The 13,934-nt window shown below is 39.4% G+C and overlaps 1 pseudogene; it reads right to left on the bottom strand.

The window, feature by feature from the left end:
* Window positions 1-12,388: 12,388 nt before the first annotated feature.
* LOC133244261 (olfactory receptor 5AC1-like) lies at window positions 12,389-13,365 on the bottom strand (annotated as a pseudogene).
* Window positions 13,366-13,934: the final 569 nt, after the last annotated feature.

The raw sequence follows: 13,934 nt of genomic DNA, 5'->3' as shown, positions 1-13,934 counted from the left end.
CAAGAGAAGGCTCTACACATGGACATCACCAGATGGTCAACACCAAAATCAGATTGATTATATTCTTTGCAGCCAAAGATGGAGAAGCTCTATACAGTCAGCAAAAATAAGACCGGAAGCTGACTGTGGCTCAGATCATGAACTCCTTATTGCCAAATTCAGACTTAAATTGAAGAAAGTGGGGAAAACCACTAGATCATTCAGGTATGACCTAAATCAAATCCCTTGTGACTATACAGTAGAAGAGAGAAATAGATTTAAGGGACTACATCTGATAGAGTGCCTGATGAACTATGGACAGAGGTTCGTGACATTGTACAGAAGAAAGGGATCAAGACCATCCCCATGGGAAAGAAATGCAAGAAAGCAAAATGGCTATCTGGGGAGGCCTTACAAATAGCCGTGAAAAGAAGAGAAGTAAAAAGCAAAGGAGAAAAGGAAAGATATAAGCATCTGAATGCAAAGTTCCAAGGAATAGCAAGGAGAGATAAGAAAGCCTTCCTCAGGGATCAATGCAAAGAAATAGAGGAAAACAGAAACGGAAGGACTAGAGTTCTCTTCAAGAAAATTAGAGATACCAAGGGAACATTTCATGCAAAGATGGGCTCAATAAAGGACAGAACTGGTATGGACCTAAAAGAAGCAGAAGATATTAAGAAGAGCTGGCAAGAATACACAGAAGACCTGTGCAAAAAAGATCTTCATGACCAAGATAATCACAATGGTGTGATCACTGACCTAAAGCCAGACATCCTGGGCCTTAGAAAGTATCACTATGAACAAAGATAGTGGAGGTGATGGAACTCCAGTTGAGCTATTTCAAATCCTGAAAGATGATGCTGGGATAGTGCTGCACTCAGTATGCCAGCAAATTTGGAAAACTCAGCAGTGGCCATAGGACTGGAAAAGGTCAGTTTTCATTCCAATCCCAAAGAAAGGCAATGCCAAAGAATGCTCCAACTACTGCACAATTGCACTCATCTCACACGCTAGTAAAGTAATGCTCAAAATTCTCCAAGCCAGGCGTCAGCCATTCGTGAACCGTGAACTTCCAGATGTTCAAGCTGCTTTTACAGAAAAGGTAGAGGAACCAGAGATCAAATTGCCAACATCCACTGGATCATCGAAAAAGCAAGAGAGTTCCAGAAAAACATCTATTTCTGCTTAATTGACTTTGCCAAAGCCTATGACTATGTGGATCACAATAAACTGTGGAAAATTCTGGAAGAGATGGGAATACCAGACCACCTGACCTGCCTCTTGAGAAACCTGTATGCAGGTCAAGAAGCAACACTTAGAACTGGACATGGAACAACAGACTGGTTCCAAATAGGAAAAGGAGTACGTCAAGGCTGTATATTGTCACCCTGCTTATTTAACTTATATGCAGAGTACATCATGAGAAGCTCTGGGCTGGAAGAAGCACAATCTGGAATCTGGAGAAATATCAACAACCTCAGATATGCAGATGACACCACCCTTATGGCAGGAAGTGAAGAGGAACTAAAAACCCTCTTGATGAAAGTGAAAGAGGAGAGTGAAAAAGTGAGCTTAAAGCTCAACATTCAGGAAACTAAAATCATGGCATCTGGTCCCATCACTTCATGGCAAAGAGATGGGGAAACAGTGGAAACTGTCAGACTTTATTTTTTGGGACTCCAATTTCACTGCAGATGGTGATTGCAGCCATGAAATTTAAAGATGCTTACTCCATGGAAGGAAAGTTATGACCAACCTAGATAGCATATTAAAAAGCAGAGACATTACTTTACCAACAAAGGTCCATCTAGTCAAGACTATGGTTTTTCCAGTGGTCATGTATGGATGTGAGAGTTGGACTGTGAAGAAAGCCGAGCACTGAAGAATTGATGCTTTTGAACTGTGGTGTTGAAGAAGACTCTTGAGAGTCCCTTGGACTGCAAGGAGATCTAACCAGTCCATTCTAAAGGAGAGCAGTCCTGGGTGTTCTTTTGTAGGACTGATGCTAAAGCTGAAACTCCAATACCTTGGCCACCTCATGTGAAGAGTTGACTCATTGGAAAAGATCCTGATGCTGGGAGATATTGGGGGCAGGAGGAGAAGGGGATGACAGAGGATGAGATGGCTGGATGGCATCACCGGCTGGATGGACATGAGTTTGTGTGAACTCCGGGAGTTGGTGATGGACAGAGGCCTGGCATGCAGCAATTCATGGGGTTGCAAAGATTCAAACATGACTGAGCAACTAAACTGAACTGATGAGACCGGATGCCATCTTAGTTTTCTGAATATTGAGCTTTAAGCCAACTTTTTCACTCTCCTCTTTCACTTTCGTCAAGAGGCTCTTTAGTTCTTCTTCACTTTCTGCCATAAGGGTGGTGTCATCTGCATATCTGAGGTTGTTGATATTTCTCCTGGCGATCTTGATTCCAGCTTATGCTTCTTCCAACCCAGCATTTCTCATGATGTACTTTCATATAAGTTAAATAAACAGGGACACAATATACAGCCTTGACATACTCCTTTTCCTATTTGGAACCAGTCTGTTGTTCCATGTCCAGTCCTAGCTGTTGCTTCCTGACCTGCATACAGGTTTCTCAAGAGGCAGGTCAGGTGGTCTGGTATTCCCATCTCTTTCAGAATTTTCCACAGTTTATTGTGATCCACACAATCAAAGTCTTTGCAAAGTCAATTAAGCAGAAATAAATGTTTTTCGGGACTCTCCTCCTTTTTCAATGATCCAACGGATGTTGGCAATTTGATCTCTGGTTCCTCTACCTTTTCTATAAAACCAGCTTGAATATCTGGAAGTTCACGGTTCACGTATTGCTAACACCTGTCTTGGAGAATGTTGAGCATTACTTTACCAGCGTGTGAGATGAGTGCAATTGTGCAGTAGTTGGAGCATTCTTTGGCATTGTCTTTCTTTTGAATTGGCATGAAAACTGACCTTTTCCAGTCCTGTGGCCACTGCTGAGTTTTCCAAATTTGCTGGCATATTGAGTGCAGCACTTTCACAGCATCAATTTTTAGGACTTGAAATAACTGAACTGGAATTCCATCACCTCCACCTGTTTTGTTTGTAGAGATTCTTTCTAAGGCCCACTTGACTTCACATTCCAGGATGTCTGGGTCTAGATGAGTGATCACACCTTCATGATTATCTGGGTCGTGAAGATCTTTTTTGTACAGTACAGTTCTTTTGTGTATTCTTGCCACCTCTTCTTAATATCTTCTGCTTCTGTTAGGTCCATACCATTTCTGTCCATTATTGAGCCCATCTTTACATGAAATGTTCCCTTGCTATCTCTAATTCTTGAAGAAATCTCTAGTCTTTCCCATTCTATTGTTTTCCTCTAATTTTTGCACTGATCACTGAGGAAGGCTTTCTTATCTCTCTTTGCTATTCTTTGAAACTCTGCATTCATATGGGTATATCTTTCCTTTTCTCCTTTGCTTTTCACTTCTCTTCTTGTCACAGCTATTTGTAAGGCTTCTCCAGACAGCCATTTTGCTTTTTTGCATTTCTTTTCCATGGGGATGGTCTTGATCCCTATGTACTGTACAGTAGTTTGCATCAGTTAATCCTATACTCCTAATTTTCCCTTTCCTCCTCTATTTTCTGACATGTTAACTGTAAATATGTTTTCTATGAGTCTGTTTCTGTTTTGTATGTAAATTCATTTGTGTTATGTTTTAGATCCCACTTATAAGTGGTATATTTGTCCTTGTCTGATCCACTCTAATTAGTATAATATACTCTCGGTCCATTTCTTGCTGCAAATTTTATTCTTTTTTATGGTTGAGTTATCTTCCTCAAATATGTTGTCAATCATATATTGATGAGCAGTTTGGCAGTTATTTCCATGTCTGGACTATTGTAAAGAGTGCTGCTATGAACACCTTACCTGCCTCCTGAGAAATCTGTATGCAGGTCAAGAAGCAGCAGTTAATTTGGACATGGAATAACAGACTGGTTCCAAATAGGGAAAGGAGTATATCAAGGCTGTATATTGTCACCCTACTTATTTAACTTATATGCAGAATACATCATGCGGAATGTCAGGCTGGATGAAGCCCAAGTTGGAATCAATACTGCCGGGAGAAACATCAACAACCTTAGATACACAGATGACACCACCATTATGGCAGAAGGTAAAGAAGAACTAAAGAACCTCTTGATGAAAGTGAAAGAGGAGAGTGAAAAAGTTGGCTTAAAGTCAGCATTCAGAAAACTAAGATCATGGCATCTAGTCCTATCACTTCATGCAAATAGATGGGAAAATAGTGGAAACAGTGACAGACTTTATCTTTTTGGACTCCAAAATCACTGCAGATGGTGACTGCAGTCATGAAATTAAAAGACACTTGCTCCTTGGAAGAAAAGCTATGACCAACCTGGAGAGCACATTAAAAAGCAGAGAGATTATTTTGCCAACAAAAGTTCATCTAGTCAAGGTTTTGATTTTTCCAGTAGTCATATATGGATGTGAGAGCTGGACTATAAACAAAGCTCAGCGCAGAAGAATTGATGCTTTTGAACTGTGGCGTTGGAGAAGACTCTTCAGAGTCCCTTGGACTGCAAGGAAATCCAACCAGTCAATCCTAAAGAAAATCAGTCCTGAATATTCATTGGAAGGACTGATGTTGAAGCTGAAACTCCAATACTTTGACCACCGGATGTGAAGAACTGACTCATTTGAAAAGACCCTGATGCTGGGAAAGATTGAAGGCAGGAGGAGGAGGGGATGACAGAGGATGAGATGGATGGATGGGATCACCAAATCAATGGACATGAGTTTGAGTGAACTCCGGGAGTTGGTGATGGGCAGGAAAGCCTGGCGTGCTGCAGTCCATGAGGTCACAAAGAGTCAGACACAACCAACTGACTGAACTGAACTGATGAACACTAGGATGCATGTATGTGTTTTTTTTAATTTAAATTTATTTATTTTAATTGGAAGCTAATTACTTTACAATATTGCATGTCTGTTTTTTAATTGGAGTTTTCATCTTAAGCAGGTATATCCAGGAGTGGGATTGCTGGATCATATGGTACCTCTATTTTTAGTTTTTTAAGGAAACTCCATACTTTTTTTCATAGTTTCTGCACCAATTTACATTCCCTTCAACAGTGTACAAGGGATTCCTTCTCTCTATATCCTCTCCAGCATTTCCTCTTTGTACACTTTTTGATGATAACCATTTTGACCAGTGTGAGGTAATATTGCATTGTGGTTTTGATTTGCATTTTCTAGTAATTAGTGATATTGTGCATCTTTTTATGTGCCTGTTGACCATCCTCTTTGGAGAAGTGTCTATTCACAAATTCTGTCCATTTTTTGATTGGGTTGTTTTTTCAATATTGAATGTTTGAGCTATTTGTATATTTTGAATATTAACCCCTTATTAGTTACATCATTTGCAAGTATTTTCTCCCATTCTGTAGATTGTCTTTTTATTTTGTTAATGGTTTCTTTGCTATTTAAAAGCTCTGAAGTTGAATTAGGTCCCATTTGCTTATTTTTTGGTTTTATTTCTTTTGCCTTGCAGAAATGATCTAAGAAAATATTGCTATGATTTATGTCAGAGAAGGTTTTGCCTATGTTCTCTTCTAGATTTTTTGTGGCTTTATGTCTTTTTTAAAAAATTTTTTTATGAAGTCCAATTTGGCTATTTTTTCTTTAATTTATTTATTTTGGCTATTGCATCTTTGTTTTCTGTGCTAGCTTTTCTCTAGTTGTGGGGAGCACTGGCTACTCTCTAGTCATAGTGTGCAGGCTCCTCATTGTGGTGACTTCTCTTATTTCAGACCATGGGCTCTAGGTTGTGTGGGCTTCATTAGTTTTGACACATGAGCTCAGTAGTTGCAGTTCCTGGGCTCTAGAGCAGAAGCTCAGTAGTTGTGGTGCACTGGCTTCATTTCTTTGTGGCATGTGGGATCCTCCCAGACCAGAGATAAAACCTATGTCTCCTGCACTGGCAGGGGGATTCTTTACCACTAGGGAAGCTGGTTTCATTTCTCGTTGTTAGGTCTTTAAACCATTTTGAGTTTATTTTTGTATATGGTGTGAGAGAGTGTTCTAATTTCATGATTCACATGTAGCTGTCCAACTTTCCCAACACTACTTCTTGAAGAGACTATCTTTTCTCTGTTGTATACTTTTGTCTTCTTTATCAAAGATTAATTGACTGTAGGTGTGTGATTCTGTACCATTTATCTATGTGTCTATTTTTGTGCCAGTACTATGCTGATTTGTAGATTTGTAGTAAAGCGTGAAGACTGGAGAGTTATGTCTCTACCTTTGTCCTTTCTTCTCAGGGTTGCTTTGGTAGTTCTGGGTCTTTTGTGGTTCTATATAAACTTTAGGATTATTTGTTCTAGTTCTGTGAAAATGTCATGAGTATTTTGATAGGGATCACATTAAATCTGCAGATTGCTTTCGGTGGTATGGTTGACAATATTCTTCCAACACAAGAGCATGGGATATCTTTCCATTTCTTTTAATATATTTCATTTCCTTTATCAATGTTTTATGGTTTTCAGCATATGTGTCTTTCACACCCTTGGTTAAGTTTATTCCTAAGGTGTTTTTCTGATGCTTTTTAATGGGTTTTTTTTTCACTCTCTCTTTCTGAGATATATATATATATATATATATATATATATATATATATATATATATATACTCTCTTTCTGATATTTCATTGTTAGTGTAAAGAAATGCAAGCATTTATGTGTTTTAATCTTGTATCCTGCTTCTCTGCTGAATCCATTTATTAGTCCTAATAATTTTTGTGTGGAAAGGTTAGGATTCTCTACATAGCTTATCATGTCACCTGCAAATGGTGACAATTTTGACTTTTCCCTTCCAATTTGGATACCTTTTATTTCTTTTTCTTGTCTGATTACTGTAGCTAGGACCTCTAATATTTTGTTGAATAGAAGCAGAAAAGGAAGGATCAGAGCCAGATATAATTTCTTTTCAGGCCCTAAACTGGAATTTAGGCATAAGTAGTTCTTTTCTCACCTGGAGAATCCCAGGGACGGGGGAGCCTGGTGGGCTGCCGTCTATGGGGTCACACAGAATCAGACATGACTAAAGCGACTTAGCAGCAGCAGCAGCAGCAGCTCTTTTCTAAAACTTCTTGGGATGAGCAAAATAATGCCTTCACCACTATGTGATCCAGCAAAAATATTATGTTGCATAGCAAAAAGGGAGTTAGTGTTCCAGCAGACCTTAAAATAGAGAGATTATCTTTGTTTATCTAGGTGGGTCCAGTGCAATCACAAGGGTGCTTAAAGTGGAAGAGGGAAACAGAAGAATCAGGGTCAAAAGAAAATGTAACCACAAAAGTCAGACACAGAGAGATGCGACAGTGCTGGCTTTGATGGTAGAGGAAGAGGCCTCTGAGCCAAATAATATGGAGAGTCTCTAGAAGCTGGAAAAGGAAATGAAACAATTATTCACCACAGAATACAGAAAGGAATTCAGCCCTATTGATACCTTGATTTTACTCCAGTGAGATCTATGTCAGATTTCTGCACTACATGTGGCACTCTTTACAATAGCTAGGTCACGGAAGCAAACTAGATACCCATTGGCAGATGAATGGATAAATAAGCTGTGGTACATATACACAATGGAATATTACTCAGCCATATAAAGGGACACATTTGAGTCCATTCTAATGAGATGGATGAACACAGAGCCTATTACACAGAGGGAATCGAGTCAGAAAGAGAAAAATACTGTATATAAATGCATATATATGGAATCTAGAAAGATGGTACGGATGAACCTGTTTGCAGGGCAGCAGTGGAGATGCAGACATGGAGAACAGACTTGTAAACACAGTGGGGGAAGGAGAGGGTGGGACGAATTGAGAGAGTAGCATGGAAACATATATATTACCATATGTAAAATGGGTAGCCAGTGGGAATTTGCTGCATAACACAGGAAGCTCAAACCAATGGTCTGTGACAACCTAGAGGGATGGGATGGGGTGGGAGGTGAAAGGGAGGTTGAAAGGGAGGGGACATATGTATACTTGTGGTTGATTCATGTTGATGTATGGCAGAAACCAACACAATATTGTAAACCAATTATCCTCCAATTTACAATAAATAAATTTTTAAAAAGATTTCTGCACTACAGAAATGTAATATGATAAATTAGTGTTGTTTTAAGCCACTAAGCTTTCTGTGGCTTAATTTTTTAAGCCACAATGCTAATGTTAAAACAGCAATAGATAACACACTACTCATACCCATCTAATTTTCCTCTTTACTTTCCAAATCCCCAGCCTCTCCACATGGGGGGTTACAACCTGCATGTCTGAGTCCTCCCCTACCATTGCATCTTCTGTTTTCCCTCATCATCTCCTAGGGCCAGAAAAGGTAGACTTTTCCCCCTATTATGAAATGTCTTCCTTTTAACAGAGTTCAGTTCAGTTCAGTTCAGTTGCTCAGTCGTGTCTGACTCTTTGCGACCCAATAAATCGCAGCACACCAGGCCTCCCTGTCCATCACCAACCCCCGGAGTTCACTCAAACTCACGTCCATCGAGTCAGTGATGCCATCCAGCCATCTCATCCTCTGTCATCCCCTTCTCCTCCTGCCCCCAATCCCTCCCAGCATCAGAGTCTTTTCCAATGAGTCAACTCTTCACACGAGGTGGTCAAAGTACTGGAGTTTCAGCTTTAGCATCATTCCAGGGCTGATCTCCTTTAGAATGGACTGGTTGGATCTCCTTGCAGTCCAAGGGACTCTGTAGTCTTCTCCAACACCACAGTTCAAAAGCATCAATTCTTCAGTGCTCAGCTTTCTTCACAGTCCAACTCTCGCATCCATACATGACCACTGGAAAAACCATAGCCTTGACTAGACGGACCTTAGTTGACAAAGTAATGTCTCTGCTTTTCAATATGCTATCTAGGTTGGTCATAACTTTCCTTCCAAGGAGTAAGTGTCTTTTAATTTCATGGCTGCAGTTACCATCTGCAGTGATTTTGGAGCCCAAAAAAAATAAAGTCGGACACTGTTTCCACTGTTTCCCCATCTATTTCCCATGAAGTGATCAAGGTTAAATCCTCTAGTTATATACAGAAAAAACAAGAAAGGTAAATTCATCAAACCTGGTATGTCAACATATACCAAAGAAGGAAATAAATGAATTTAGAAACTCTACCCTTAAGAATTGCTGAAAAGCAATTGTTAGCTTTTTCCACCATGAAAAATAACATGTTAAAAATGAGAAATTAAAATTTTATTGTTTAATTTACAAAAATAGTATCCTATTAACTTCCCTGGTGTCTCAGATGGTAAAGCATCTGCCTACAATGTGGGAGACCCAGGTTTAATCCCTGGGTTGGGAAGATCCTCTGGAGAAGGAAATGGCAACCCACTCCAGTACTCTTCCTTGGAAAATCCCATGGACAGGGGAGCGTGGTAGGCTACAGTCCATGGGGTCACGAAGAGTTGGACACGACTGAGTGACTTCACTTTCTTTATCCTATTGACTTTGTAACTTCCTGTGACTGGTTTTCACCAGAGGGACTGTAAGATGGCAGTCTTGACATGGGATGATGGCAGATCCTGACATGTATCATCATATGCTGACAAAAGGGTTAAAAAGCAATCATCTGCCTCTAGACTGTACCCCAAATTAGTATCAGTATTTCAGAAGTGATAAAGGTATAAGGTAACAGAGAAAGTGTATATATTAACATATAGCCACAGCATGTATATGGTGGTACTAGTGGTAAAGAACCACCCTGCCAATGAAGCAGACATGAGAGACGTGGGTTCAATCCCTAGGTCAGGAAGCTCCCCAGGAGAAGAGCATGGCAACCCATTCCATTATTCTTGCCTGAGGAATCCCATGGACAGAGGAGACTGCAGACTACAGCCCTTAGGGTCAAAAAGAGTCGGACACGACTGAAGTGATTGAGCATGGCATAGCTAAGACCATGTATAAAAATGTATAAAACATTTAAAAAAGAGGGAGAAAACTTTGCCACTGTCCTTGACTGCAGAGACATGGAAATAGGAATTCCTAAGAAAATTAGCAAACAGAGAACAACTTACTTAAAATGAGCCCACACAGCAGAAGGCAGAGCTTAGATGCAGTGAGAGGAATGAGGGTCTAGGGAAAATGAGGGTCTGTGGACATTCTAAAGTCAGCCTTACCCACCTTGGGCTTTTGTGTTGTATGATTCAACAGTTTATTTCTTTAAATAAAAACATAGACTAGGGGTGAGGAAAATGTGTCATGTATATAAAAACATCTCTTCCTTTATTGTTCACTAGGATATTGACACGGATAAGGCAATGGCACCCCACTCCAGTACTCTTGCCTGGAAAATCCCATGGATGGAGGAGCCTGGTGGGCTGCAGTCCATGGGGTCGCTGAGGGTCGGACACAACTGAGCGACTTCACTTTCACTTTTCACTTTCATGCATTGGAGAAGGAAATGGCAACCCACTCCAGTGTTCTTGCCTGGAGAATCCAAGGGACGGGGGAGCCTGGTGGGCTGCCATCTCTGGGGTCGCACAGAGTCGGACACGACTGAAGCGACTTAGCAGCAGGATATTGACAAGGTCATATACAGTAAGGCCAGGAACCCCAAATGGCGAAAGGACAAGGCAGAAAACATACAAAGCTTTTGTAAGGAAAAAAAAGTTATGTAATTGTGAGTTGAACAACAACCGTGCTATTTCAGGTTGTTGTCAATTCTAGGGTGGGGAACTGCATGCAACTGGTGTACGTACACCTGGAACAAGGTACTCAGTAAGATTACTTAATAAATTTAAAAAAATTTTTTTGAAGACTAAACATTTTATTATCTTGCAGGAAAATTCATTGTTTTAACTATATGCTAATTTAATATCTTTGATTAAATGCAAGGGAAATCTCAGGTAATTTTCAAATTATTTTTAAATCTAGAAATATTCAAGTCCCTCAAGAGGAATATATGTTGCCATATTTAGTCTAACAGTATTGGATGTGCATATGAGGTTTTGAAAAATTACTTGCTCAAGAATTAATTTGAAAAAAAAACAAGAATTAATTTGGAGAGCATGAGTACATTTTCAAAAGAGCATTTACACAGACCATCTTCCTCTAAAAGAATATAAGTTCGAGAGTTTTAAATATGTGTATCTGGAAACACACGAGCTTTTTCGTGTTACAAAGACCTAATAATTTGGGGGATTCAGTGTCAGTTTCATCCTTGAAGATGAATTTAAAACAACAAGAAAAAGTCAGTGATGACTGTTCTTATTCATTAATTATTTTGATGATTACATTAACATAACTTGAGAAATTTGTATGCAGGTCAGGAAGCAACAGTTAGAACTGGACATGGAACAACAGACTGGTTCCAAATAGGAAAAGGAGTACGTCAAGGCTGTACACTGTCACCCTGCTTATTTAACTTATATGCATAGTACATCATGAGAAACGCTGGGCTGGAAGAAGCACAAGCTGGAATCAAGATTGCAGGAAGAAATATCAATAACCTCAGATATGCAGATGACACCACACTTATGGCAGAAAGTGAAGAGGAACTAAAAAGACTCTTGATGAAAGTGAAAGTGGAGAGTGAAAAAGTTGGCTTAAAGCTCAACATTCAGAAAACTAAGATCATGGTATCTGGTCCCATCACTTCATGGCAAACAGATGGGGAAACAGTGGAAACAGTGTCAGACTTTATTTTTTTGGGCTCCCAAATCACTGCAGATGGTGACTGCAGCCATGAAATTAAAAGACACTCCTTGGAAGGAAAGTTATGATCAACCTGGATAGCATATTGAAAAGCAGAGACATTACTTTGCCAACAAAGGTCCGTCTAGTCAAGGCTATGGTTTTTCCTATGGTCATGTATGGATGTGAGAGTTGGACTGTGAAGAAGGCTGACCGCTGAAGAATTGATGCTTTTGAACTGTGGTGTTGGAGAAGACTCTTGAGAGTCCCTTGGACTGCAAGGAGATCCAACCAGTCTATTCTGAAGGAGATCAGCCCTGGGATTTCTTTGGAAGGAATGATACTAAAGCTGAAACTCTAGTACTTTGGCCACCTCATGTGAAGAGTTGACTCATTGGAAAAGACTCTGATGCTGGGAGGGGTTGGCAGCAGGAGGAGAAGGGGACAACAGAGGGTGAGATGGCTGGATGGCATCACTGACTCGATGGACATGAGTCTGGGTGAACTCCGGGAGTTTGTGATGGACCGGGAGGCCTGGCGTGCTGCGATTCATGGGGTCGCAAAGAGTCAGACACGACTGAGCGACTGAACTGAACTGAACTGAAGACAAGTATAGCTAGTATAAATATTATTAATGCATTTAACAACTATTCATTCAGTCCCTACTATGTGAAAATCCATGGCCATGCATTATGCTTTATTTAAAAGGATGAAAAAGTAAAGGATAATAAAAGATATCCTAATAAATATTTATTTATCATTTTTCTACATGCAAGTAAAAGTTCTTTGTTTCTTAGGCTATAAATAAAGGGGTTTAGCAGGGGAATTATAATCATGTAGAACAGTGAATACATTTTATCCTAATACTGATCAGGGCCAGACCCAGGACGCACATACATAAAGAAGAGAGTCCCATAGAACAAGAAAACATAAAGAAGATGGGCACTGCACGTGGAGAAGGCTTTACTCGTTCCTTTTTCTGACTTCTTTTTCAGGGTGGCAAAGAGGACAAAGGTGTAAGAAACTATAATGGTAATAAAAGTAAAAGCCTGTATAAAAGAAGCAGAAATAAAAAGCACCAAAGCATTAATAGATGGATCAGTGCAAGAAATTGTAAAAAGTGGCAAGATTTCACAGAAGCAGTGATGTATTATGTTGGACCTGCAGAAAGTTAATCTAAGTAATAATCCTATATGAATTATAGGATGCAGAAAACCAATTGCATATGATGCACTTATCAAGCAAGTGCAGAGTCTGTTGGACATCACCACTGGGTAAAGTAAGGGGTTGCATATGGCTGCATAGCAGTCATAGGCCATCACTACCAGGAGGAAATTTTCTGTGGTGGCACTGACAGCAAAAATATAGAACTGGGTGATGCATTCAATGAAGGATATGTGATCCTAGATAAAAAATTCGTAAGTATCTTGGGAGTCACAGAAGATGAAGAGCAAGCATCTGCAAAGTCCAAGCTGCCCAGGAATGAGTACATGGGGGTGTGAATATGGGGGTCCTTCCAGATGAGAAAAATCAGTCCAAGGTTGCCCACTATGGTGGTGAGGTAGATGACCAGGAACACCAGGAACAGGGGGACCTGCAGCCCTTCCTGCAGCTCTCTCCCATCTGTGAGTCCTGTGAGAACAATTTCCATCACCAGAGTCGTGTTTGCCTCCATCATACCCACTCAGGCTGATCACTGCAATGGAGAATTGAAATCAGAAAATTTATCAATATTCATGAAAACATGTATTGGATGGTAATGTCTTCCTCTGTTTCTGATGCTCTAACTGAAGTAGTGTCTCTTTTTTCTAAAACACACTTCAGAATATTATGAATTGAACATGACTGAACAACTACATGATGTGATAAATACTATAAATAATTTTCAGAAGCAAAGTCTTTTTTAAAGGTGCATATATACATATATGTATAAGTATATATATGTATATATACACACACATATATATACACAAATATATATGTGTGTGTATATATATATATGTATATATGTACTTAAAGGTTTATGGAGGAGGCTATAAACACCAGTTAACTTAGTCCATAACTTGTCACTCATAAATATCTTTAAACGTATTTATTGTATTTTTGTATTTATTGTATTAAATTTTGTATTTATTGTATTAAAATACATTTTAATACAATCTTAAAACGTATTTATTGTATTTTTGTATTTATTGTATTAAATTTTGTATTTATTGTATTAAAATACAATACTGAATGTATTGTATT

This window comes from Bos javanicus, chromosome 1 (genome assembly GCF_032452875.1).
Source record: "Bos javanicus breed banteng chromosome 1, ARS-OSU_banteng_1.0, whole genome shotgun sequence".
In the NCBI taxonomy this organism is placed as follows: Eukaryota; Metazoa; Chordata; class Mammalia; order Artiodactyla; family Bovidae; genus Bos; species Bos javanicus.
This window is presented reverse-complemented; position numbering and strand designations above follow the sequence as displayed.